Below are 9,402 nucleotides of genomic sequence, written 5' to 3' on the forward strand. Positions count from 1 at the left end.
GGAGTGAGAAAGAAAATATCCTTTTCTTCTAGCCAAGCAGACCTGTTGCTGACCCAATGAGTTCCAGGGGAGCCTTCTCCCACCGTAGTGCTGTGACTCAACTTGCAGAAAGGGGTCTGCATGCCTGTCCAGGCCCTGACTCACCTCCCAACACCCCAGCACCCAAAAGTAAGGCTCCACAGCCTTGTGCCAGTGGTCCTACTCAGAATCTGTGTAGAATATTTGGTCAAAGCAAACCACAGTTGTGCTTCTTATCACAGTGGCTCCAGATTTCTGTTGGACATGTTGTAAGCAGAGGAGTCAGTTTTGAATGCCTTTGCTCTAAGCACATCCTGGTGCAAGGATCCTGGCCAAGCCATCCAGACAATGACTAGAAAGGAGGAAAGCAGCACTCTTACACTCCTGTTTGTGTGCACAAGCCCTGCGACTGTGTGCTTTTGCTCATCACAGCTTGGACACAGACTAGCCTGTGTCTGCTCTTGCACATTCTCTAAGGACCAAAGAGAGGGTGTGCCCTGACTTTTTCCACTGTCAAATGTGCTCAGAGCCTTCTGATCTCAGGGCCCAAGTCTCCTCAGATGTAAGATAGGAGAGCTTTGTAGGTGAGTCTGCAGGGAAAGAGCTCAGTGTTGGTTCCATCTCACTGCCCCTGTATAGTGTTCTCAGTCTGTGCTCCCTTTCCCCCAAGACCTCCCCTGAATTTCCTCTTCCCACATGCCAGCTGTGGTAGTTAGAAAAAAAATGGCCCCCATAGGCTAATAGGGAGAGACACTATTAGGAGGTGTGGCCTTGTTGGAGTAGGTGTAGCCTTTTTGGAGGAAGGATGTCACTGGGGTGTTGGCTTTGAGGACTCAGATGCTCAAGCCAGCCCTAGTGTCACTCTTCATACCTGTGGATCCAGATGTAGAACTCTCATCTACCTCTCCAGCACCATGTCTGCCTGCATGCCACATACTTCCTTACCATGGACTAAACCTCTGAAACTGTAAGCCAACCCCATTTAAATGTTTTTCTTTATAAGAGCTGCAGTGGTCATGGGGTCTCTTCACAGCAAACCCTAAGTAAAGCACCAGCAAAAATAAACAAAAAATAAATAAAAACAACAACAACAACAAAACTTCCAGCATATCTGATCACCAGGTATGTCCAAATCAGAGGCCAGAGTTTGTCTACTTTGTACATCAGCCTAAGGAATGGTCTTCCCCACTGACCAGCACCATGGTTCCCCCACAACTGAAAGAAGCTCATGTAACCCTTCTGACGCATAAAGTCATCCATGACATTTCTTTTCAGATCACAAAGACATGGATGCTTCATTCTGAGGTCAAGCAAAGACATTCGTGAGTTGTGGTAGTAGTACATGTGCAAGAGCACTCATTGGTTTCAGATGGCCCAACAGGAGGGCACACCAGATGACACCTGACAGGATAGACACTGCAACCAACTCTCTGTCTGAGATCTCATCTGGAGACAGTGAGCTGTAAAGGGGCTGGGAGTTCCAAAAAGCTACCTAGTTGTGATGAGACCCATCTGCTGTCTTCCTAGCTCAGGACACCGCAGTCCCATGTAAGGCTATCCCAATCCTGGAAACTCTTCTGCTGGAGGAGAGAACTGAGGCACAGGAACTAAGGAAGCAGTCATAACTGGGGCACTGCTCCATCTTGTGGAGTACCTCCCTGAGGACAGCTGCAAGGCAAGTTGGGGAACAAGGGCTTGACACACACACAGATGACAGCACAGAATGGACAAAACCCTATCAACAGGATGAAGACTCACTTTCACTACCTCAGCTATCATTCAGGAAATTGATGCCCAAAGACACCACAATGCAACTCAGCTGGGGAGTGTTCTTGGTCCTAACACGGAGGAAGAGTGATAGTGTCTGAAGACCACTTGGCCCACACTGTAGACAGCTCTCCAGTAGCCTCTTTCAACAGGACAATTCCCCACCCTCTTCTCCATCCCAGATAATTCATAGCCCCACAACCTGAGACTCAATTGCCTCATCCCTAACAGGGGGTACTGATCCTTTCTTCCCTGGGTTCTACATAGTATGAAGTAAGGCAGGGAACAGGGCTGGGAGAAGAAGCTTTGCTGAAGGGCTGTAGGGTGTACAAATACAGATGTGGAGTTCACAAGAATAGATGGTCTTCCTTATCTATTTCTGTCAGGTGGATTCCAAAGTTCTACCTGCAGAGAAACCAGTGAATACACACCCTAATCTGAGTAGTAACGCACAGCCAAGCCCAGGTCAGGACATGTCTTAGCTCTCAGACAGGAGTTCACACCTGTGTGACACTGCAAGAGAAAATGGGACAGTCAGAGACAATGAGTAGTATCTACCTTAGGAGATAGAGAGACCCTGAGAAAGCAGGACAGAGAGACACCAGGGAGGACCCATGTGTCCCACTACACTGCTACTATGATAGAAGCTTAAGCACTGGTGGGCTAGAGGCAGCCTCTAGAGCAATTAGGATGGAAAGTTGGACCTTGTGTCTCACAGCCTGCCCAAGGGCTCCTATAGCTTGGAGTTTCTCCCATCACTCAACCTCCCTGCCCCCCACTTTTCTAGAGTGTAGGTGGGTCTTGCCTTAGGTAAATGTTCACTGTATTCTCTGATGATATCCTTCAATACATGTGTGGGGTGCAGGGGGGTGCTTGGCAAATGTACCTTTTTTGAGTAGGGGTCTCAGAGATTCAGCCCTTTGTCCATTCCAACTAAAAGCAGCCATTTTTATTTCTGCTGAAACACCAGAGGACCCACTATAGCATGAACAGTAGGTACATAAGCAAAAGGATGCCCACATAGGCACAGGCTGCCTGTCTGAACACTTGGTGGGTACCTTCCTGTAGTTCTTGATCATCAAGGATTTTACCAAGTTAATTGCCTGGATTAGGAAGAGGAACACCAGAGACAATCAAGGCATGGATAACCACAGATTTAGAGCCCATGAGGGAGGAAAGAAAAGAGACAGGAGGGATTTTTTTTTACTCTCTTTTGCATTAGGGTCATATTGCCCAGGGGCTGACACAACACTTGCTTTGAGGTATCTGGGACTTGCGGGCACTGGGGGCCTAGGAGCTAACTAAGTCTGAAGTGTCTGTCATTGGGGACTGGAGTACCATCCAGGTGCAGGCGACCATAGCAGGATCTCTTTCCTCTTCACTGTTTTCATATCCTTCATCCAGGTGCTTGAACTACACCAGAAACGGCAGACAGAGACAGGGCTCCCTGACACTCTCTATTTAAGAGTGCCCCACATATACCTTACCCATGTGGGCTCTTGGCAGCAAGAGAAGTACAAGCAGTGGCTGGTGCATTCTCCAACCAGAACAGAGAATAGGAAGGAACTACATGGAGTCACCAAAAGATGCTAATAAAATGTGTGTGGTGGCCGGGTGGTGGTGGCCCACGCCTTTAATCCCAGCACCTGGGAGGCAGAGGCAGTCGGATTTCTGAGTTCAAGGCCAGCCTGGTCTACATAGTGAGTTCGAGGACAGCCAGGGCAATACAGAAAAACCCTGTCTTGAACAACAACAACAAAAATGTGTATGGTGGAAGAACATGGAAACACAGGGAGAGGGATGGGGGAAGGGAGGGGAAGGAGAGGGGAGAGGATGGGAGTAGAATGGACAGGAAAGGGAGGAAGAAAGGAAGAAAGAAAGAATGAAAGAAAGGAATGAAGGTGAGAAAGAAAGAAAGGAAGGAAGGAAGGAAGAAAGAAAGAAAGAAAGGGAGGAAGGAAGGAAAGAAGGAAAGAAGGAAGGAAGGAAGGGAAGGAGTCAAGAGACTGTGCAAATGACAGAGAGGTCTCAGCTTCTTTGTTCTCTTGCCTCTCATCCTGAACCAGAGCTCAGCACTGTGTTGGGTAATAGTGCTGCCTTCAGGCTCTAGGATACTTGTGACTACTTTGGCCTTGGCAGCAGCTATGGCTACAACATTCTGGGGCTCTACCTGTCCTGTTTGAGCCAGAGCCTCCCCAGTCTGAGGCTAGATAGCACCTATCTCTCTGGCTTCTGGAGCCTGAGAGAAATCATAGGCCCTACTTGGTCCCTTCATAGCAACCTCCTGGACTAGAGATGGTCTGGGATGATGAAGTTGTTCCTGGAATCCTAGGGACAGCCATATTACTGGCCACTAACCCCTGGGAGATCCGTGAAAAGACAAAGGTTATCTTAGGGGTATCCCCACTCCAAAGAGGGCTGTGTGTCACAGGCTGGGCATTGACTCCTGGGACCTACTGTGGAGTCATCAGATGGTTGGTAGCCATCCAATTGAAGGACATAAAAGCAGCAGCTGCAGCAGCTCATGCAGCTGGGCTAGAGGCAGAGGCTATATTGGCAGCATAGGCTTGGGTCCCCCCATCACAGGCCAGGGTTTCAGGATCCAGCTGGAGTGCCTCCATCAGTGTCTGGGCCAGCATAGGGTTTTCCTGTTCTCGGGACTCATTCTGCAAGGCCAGAAGCCAGGAAAAGGGAGGGGCGGGCTGGGCGTTGCGCTCCCTGGGAAACCCAGTTTTTTTTCCAGCAGCTAGTCTTGGACTCTAGGATGCTTGTGGCTTCTGCTAAGACAGTATCCTAGACCTTTCCCAGTAGGACAGGAAAACTTTGGGAAGCCTATGCAAGCCTGTACCAATCTTGCCTTTCTTGCATCTGTGCCCCTCTATCATGGAAAAGGACCAGAATAATCAGGTGAACAAGGACTGAGGCTCACTGAAAGCAAGTGAAAGCCTTTACCCAAGCTAACAAGGGCTCTGAGGAGATGGGTGTCAAAGCTGTTAAAGGTGCCAAAGCCACCAAGAGCCCTGAATCCTTCGTAGCTGTTGCTGCCTTCACTTTTCCCCTGACTTGGTCTTGAACTTCATCCTTGTCATTGGCATTGGAGTATTCTGGGTACACACTGAAGCTTGTCCCAGCCATACTGAGGGTTAGTCTAAAAGTGAGAGTGAGGAGGAAGGATGGGGTGGAGGCAGGATCTCTGCTGAGGTGATGGGGGCAGCATTTATTCAGTAGTCCTCATAAGCAGGACAGGAGAGGTAGCTGTGTGTGAAGGGCTAGGCTGTCAGTGACAGACACTAAAACAATCAGAGAAGATACATGATGAAAAGGAATTTTAAAGGGGCATTCTGGATGTCTAGACTTCATTAGTACTTGAGTTGGAAAAACCAGTCACAAGAGTCCTACATGGAATGCCCCAAGGGAGGTCTGAGTGGGAGCTTGAATTTGAGGGATGTGCTGGAAGACAACACAGAGATACAAAGACACACACAGAGATACGTGCACATAGTGGCTTAGTGCTCAGACAACAGAAGCAAAAACAGCTTTGAAAAACACTATCTCAACTGGGCAGTGGTGGCGAACGCCTTTAATCCCAGCACTTGGGAGGCAGAGGCAGGTAGATTTTCTGAGTTCAAGGCCAGCCTGATCTACAGAGTGAGTTCCAGGACAGCAAGGGCTACACAGGGAAACCCTGTCTTGAAAAACTAAAAAAAGAAAAGAAAAGAAAAGAAAAAGAAAAGAAAAGAAAGAACCACTATCTCAAGGAGTCACTCTGGCCAAAGCCAGGAGGGGAGATGTGTGGAGTTGGCAGCTGGTAGGGAAGGGAGGACTCAGCTGATTCCAGTCTAAGCCATGGGTGGGGCTGAAACACTAATCGGGTCTTGGACTTAGGATCCTCAGAAGAGTGCTTGAGTCCAAGATATGGGACTTCAGGTAAGGGGCAAGCAGTCAGTTTGCCTGAAGTAATCTAAAAGAGATTGGGGATGTGGGGGACTCTGGACTTGGTTGGCTACAGGGTTGGAAATGTGGACTCTGGTAGCAGTGGGCTCAGATATTAAGCATGGATTTGATGTTCATGTGGGAGAGCAGGCAGGGGATCCCATTTAGACTTGTGCCTAGTAGGGCTTTGGTTCAGAGTGATCTGACTTTTTTTTTTTTAATCCAGAGGACTATGGGAGAGCACACTGTGTCCGGATTTTCCCTTTCATCTTCCCATGGAATGACAGATCGCCCACATCACAATAACTGTTCTAGATGAGCAAGACTCATATTCCAGGAAACATAAGCTTATGTTATGCATCAAGGACTCAGACAAAGACCCTCAGTGTCACCACTGGCTGGTCCATGAGGTTCTGATCAGTGTGACACCCATACCTTTAGGGTCCAATTTGTGCTATCATTGGCAGGCCCTTCCCTAGGACTGATACCACCGGGTGTTCCCCCAGGAACTCCTAGTGACTGCTAGACATGCCAAACACAATCAGGTGCTTGAGTATCTGCTATGGTAACCCATTGTCAAGAGGATATTTTATCTGTTTTCCAAAACAGTAGGAGATTGGGACAGCCCTGACTGTGAAATGAACTGGGGTAGGCTTTGTATCCCAGAGAGGTAGTAGCAGGCCTGGCTGCTGGTGGTTAGAGCCATGGAAAGACAGGCTGAGCAATTTATGGAAAACAAGCCAGAAAGCAATGCCCTTCCATGGCTCCTGCTCCTCCTTCCTTCCATGATTTCCTTGGAAAATGGACTAGAAACTAAGATGAAGTAAACCCTTCCCTCCTCAGGTTGTGTATGTTCATGGAGTTTCTCACAGCAATAGAAAGAAGCCCTGACTAAGACCACTGACCCCTTGGACGCCTCAACTCCTCACTCTGATCAACAGGAGACAAAGGGCTTCCACACAACTGCTCCTCCTAACACACACACACACACACACACACACACACACACACACACACACACACACACACCCCACCCTAACTCAACAGGTTCTGATTGGCCAGTGTTTTCTCAGCCCTCTGGATGTGCCAGGTCTGAGGCAGCAGTAGCTCTGATGGCTGACTGCTCCCACGCAGCTTCTTCCTCCAGCCTGCCCTGCTCCCTCTGACCCCTCCTCCATTGTAAACAGTAAAAACACTGTGGAATTCGAGGGCTTCTAGTGTTTGCTGATTATGGAGAGCTGGTATTTGAGCATTCATATGCACTTTATTGTCTGCCATTTTATTATCTGCACTGTAGAGAGAGGCACAGTGATCTGTCTTCCTCATCCCATAGATGAGGAATCTGAGGCCCCAGGAGGGAGGCCACTTGGTCTGATGGCCCACAGCCAGGAGTCAGCAGCATAAGGACTCAAACCTAGAGCCCTCTGAGGACATGATGCGGGCTCTGGACCTTATAGCAGGATGCTGCTGCTGCGGCCACGGAGGGACCCATAGAGTCCAGGAGGCAAAACCTCCCACCCAGCTCCACATGCTGTCTTCACTCCTGTCTCCCTGTCTACCTAACCACACACACCTAATTCCTTTCATCCTCACTGAAGCTCTGTTCCTGTGTGCCTTTGAGCTGAAAGAAGGAAACCAAACCAGAGGAGAGCGTGACCTGCCAGAGATCACTGACCCAGCTCTGCCAATGCCTTAGTGAGCAGGAGCACAGCCTCTTCTCCAGACAGAATGGATATCTTTCCTCAGGTTGCCATGGAGGCAGGGAGCCATTTACTGTTAGATTGTCAGTGTCTGCACTGCAGAGGTTTTTCTCCTAGAGTATGGGTTGAATTTCCATTTTGCTAATGGCAGAGAACACGGGAGACATTCCGTCTCAGGTCCAGCCTGGGTCTCTTTGTGAAGACCCTCACTGAAGGGAGATGGGGAAGCCAAGGGGAAGGGGCACAAGATGCCTCGGTCCCTGCTGTGTGTGTCACATTACAGCTTTCCATGGCAACAGGGCACAGCACCCATGCCTTGATTAAACCTACTCCCTGCTTCCTCTGCCAATATGGTTCAGAACAGCAAAAAGCAGCAATTTTCAGGGGACCCCTAACAGCATTGATTCTCATTAAATTCCCCAGTACTTTTCATGGTAGCTTCACCCACAAGGATCATGTGGTCCAGGCCGTGTCTCAGTGTGATACACTGCAGATACCTACCTCTCTATCTCTCGCCTCCCCCCGCCCCGCCCCGCTGTGTATGTGTCCCCCTCCCTCCCTCCCTCCTTCCTTCCCACTCTCCCTCTTCCTGTCTCTCCTCTCTCCCATCTCCTCTACTTCCCTCCCTCCCTCTCTCCTGTTCTGCTCCCCTCCACTCCTCCTATCTGTTAGTTGCAGAGATCGATATATTTCTAGAAATTACTAATTCTTTTAACGGGAACACTTTGCTAAAATCTCTATTCCCAGAAGGCTTTATTTCAAGGACCAGCTCTGCTTTTCTCCCACAGCCCAGTGAATGCATCACACACTCAGCTTCAGTTCCCATGGCAACTGAGGCTCATGATCTAGGGACTAAATATGAGACAAAAGGAAGCAGAGAAGTGCCTGTGTTCTCTGCTCCTCTGCAGTACACAAGCCTCTATTACAGGGAGGAAATGGGACCTTGCACAGTTCCACCTGCCCTCCCCTCACTGCTTGGTGAGGCAGAAAAGAAGAAGGTACAGAGAGACCTGAGGTGAATGTCTACATCTGCATCATACTGCGTCAGGGTGGCTTGCAGACCTCACCCCTGCCTCCCCCTCAGCAATACCAGTCTGCACCCCCAAGCTGTGAAGGTCACATCTAGCCCTCTTGAAGGTCTCAAATTGCTCCCTCATTTCCACACCCCCGAGCCTGTCATATTGTTGGCGTTTCCGGTCAGCTTCATGGCAAAAGCCTGTATGCCAGCCTAGTTTCAGCATTTTGTCCCCAGAGGCACGGTGCAATCCTCACCAGCAGAGAGAGTCATGAGGGACATGTGAGGTGTCTCTCCTCTCCTCTGTGACCTGGGAGACCTGATGCCCACCCAGGCAAGGGGATAATCCTGTAAGGCTTTCACTTCCTGCCTACCTTATCCTGTGGGGCTTTAAAGCAATGGACTCGGGGAAGCTTACTGCTAGATTTCCCCTTGTAGAAAGCACCACAGCAGATTCAGTGCCCCCAGACCTTATCATGGTCTCCTGAAGAGACAACATTGGCCTTTGTCTTCATGCTCCATTTCAGAGACTGGTCAACAGATGGGAGGCCTGGTGGCATGGTTTTGTCACAGGACATAGCACAGTAGCTGGGCCAGGTCCCCAGTTTCTCTTCCCTCTGCTCCCATTTCTCCAATGTGTGTCTGGACATCCATGTATGCAGTTACATTGCCCTTTCCTGGTAGGCAACTGCTGACCACTTAGTTCTCCTCGACTGGACCATCTTGTTTCCCAAAGCCCAAGAAACTCGTCTTCACTCTAGTTGAGCCACCTACATGCAAGGCTATGTATGTATGCCCTTCATGCAAAGGAAGCAACCACACAAGGGCATGCCACCTTATTGACCTCCAGGACCTCTGTGAGGCATCTGTTCTGTATGTATAATGTGTGTGTGTGTGTGTGTGTGTGTGTGTGTCCATCGTAGGCACTCCTGAGATTCCATGGGCCAGTGCCTCTTTCATGTCTCATAC

At 49.4% G+C, this 9,402-nt stretch overlaps 1 non-coding gene across 1 annotated transcript; it reads right to left on the reverse strand.

Annotated features, from left to right (window-relative positions):
* Positions 1 to 209: 209 nt before the first annotated feature.
* Positions 210 to 334, reverse strand: LOC116096346. The gene has a single exon (XR_004120961.1). It is a non-coding gene; the product is annotated as a small nucleolar RNA SNORA11 (small nucleolar RNA).
* Positions 335 to 9,402: the final 9,068 nt, after the last annotated feature.

The sequence above is a fragment of the Mastomys coucha genome, chromosome X, assembly GCF_008632895.1.
Source record: "Mastomys coucha isolate ucsf_1 chromosome X, UCSF_Mcou_1, whole genome shotgun sequence".
NCBI classification, from domain to species: Eukaryota; Metazoa; Chordata; class Mammalia; order Rodentia; family Muridae; genus Mastomys; species Mastomys coucha.